This window comes from Myotis brandtii, unplaced genomic scaffold, assembly GCF_000412655.1.
Source record: "Myotis brandtii unplaced genomic scaffold, ASM41265v1 scaffold48, whole genome shotgun sequence".
NCBI lineage: Eukaryota > Metazoa > Chordata > Mammalia > Chiroptera > Vespertilionidae > Myotis > Myotis brandtii.
The window spans coordinates 731,255-732,877 of NW_005368341.1; the positions used below are offsets into that span (position 1 = coordinate 731,255).

General features: G+C 41.8%; 1 pseudogene; it reads right to left on the bottom strand.

Moving 5' to 3' along the window:
- LOC102248853 overlaps positions 1–567 on the bottom strand; it is a 1,337-nt pseudogene extending 770 nt beyond the window's left edge.
- Between the last annotated feature and the right edge of the window lie 1,056 nt (positions 568–1,623).

Below are 1,623 nucleotides of genomic sequence, written 5' to 3' on the forward strand. Positions count from 1 at the left end.
TGGCGATGACTAGTGCAGCGGAGGGGCAGTCAGGGGGAGGCAGGGCCGGGCACTTGCTGGCTGGCTGGCGCAGTCCCCTGATTGGCCATCTGGTTGCCTCCCACAGAGGTAGGCCACTGCTGGTGGTGGTGGCAGGGGCTGCCCTAAGCCGTCAGTCGGACATCTCCTGAGGCTCCCGGACTGCGAGAGGCTGGGCTGAGGGGACCCCCCCCCCGCCCCAGTGTATGAATTTTCATGCACCGGGGGTCTAGTGGTTTAATAACATCTTTGGGGTGTCCACCCTCTGACCTGCTTTCCTGCCACTCTTCCGCACAGGCCACTTTAAGCATTCTTGGTAATTGTTTACACATCTTAAAGCATCGGTAGCATTGAACTCGATTCCAAGGCTAGAACCATGCTGGATTCTTAAAATGTTGTCTCCAAACATCATTTTGGGGACAGAAGACATATGCAATTCACCAGCGAACTTCTCCATGTCTGCCAACTTCATGATGTGGGTCTTAGCCACTGTCGGCTTCCAGGGCCTGAAGGAGAAATCTGGTGGTTGCTCTGGAAGCCGCGGGTCATGTGGGTCAGGCGGGGCCTGTGTGGGCTGCAGGGAACAGGTTGCAGCTGTAGCAGCGGTGGACACTGGTTCCCCTGCCTCGCTGCCGTGGTGGCCTTTTTCAATATAGATACTTGTTCTGGAGATTTTCTCAAGGCATTTTGTTGATGGTTTCCATTTTTGGTAACATCTCTGAAATTCCTATTACCACAAATTCATAGGGGTTGTTTCTTTATTTTTATGTTGTTATATTTCTATCTTTGTCTTTTTGTTCCTTTTTCTGAGTGGTTTATTCTATTGAGTTTTGGAGTTCTGTTTTCTATTTTTAACCCCCAAGAGCCATTTTTGTTCTCTGAATGTTCTTTTCTTATAGTTTCATGTCTTTGCAGGGATTGTAAAGTTTATTGACAACTTTGGCTCAAACAATTGTATAATTTCAGAATCTAAGCTTTATTTGAAAATAATTGGCTAATTTAGTCAAAGAACCTAGCTAATACTTGTCCTGAAATGTTTTTAAAATAGCTAATACTCAAATTATGTATTATTATTCTACATGTTTAGGTGTGAATATGAACATTGTAATCAAAATTTGCCTCAACTATAAACTGAACCTGTAAGCATCTAACCTTAATTTGCTGAATATAGATTTCTAAACATTTATCAGTAATTTATAATCACAATAGTGAATTAGCATACTGCTCTGTTGCTTTGTTTACATTTTATTGTGTAACAGTACTTCTTTTGCTAAGTTTTGTGAATTTTTCCCCATTTCATTTCATGGAATACAACTGTGTAACTTATTTTCCTCCCTTCTCAGGACTTTAGGAAATACCTAAAATCCAAGTTAGATACACTCAGCACAGAGTTATATTAGTAAATTTATTTAACAGAATAGCATCTATACATATCCCATATCTACTATATTACATATCCACTATTAAGTGTGAAAAATTGCATATAGATGAGGATGCAGATAAAAAGCTTAGAGAACCCTACCCAGTAGGAACCCTCAGTCATGCCCTACTTTGTAATCCAGGCTTTGAAGCTTTTCTGGGATCACAGAACTCTGCCAAATGCAT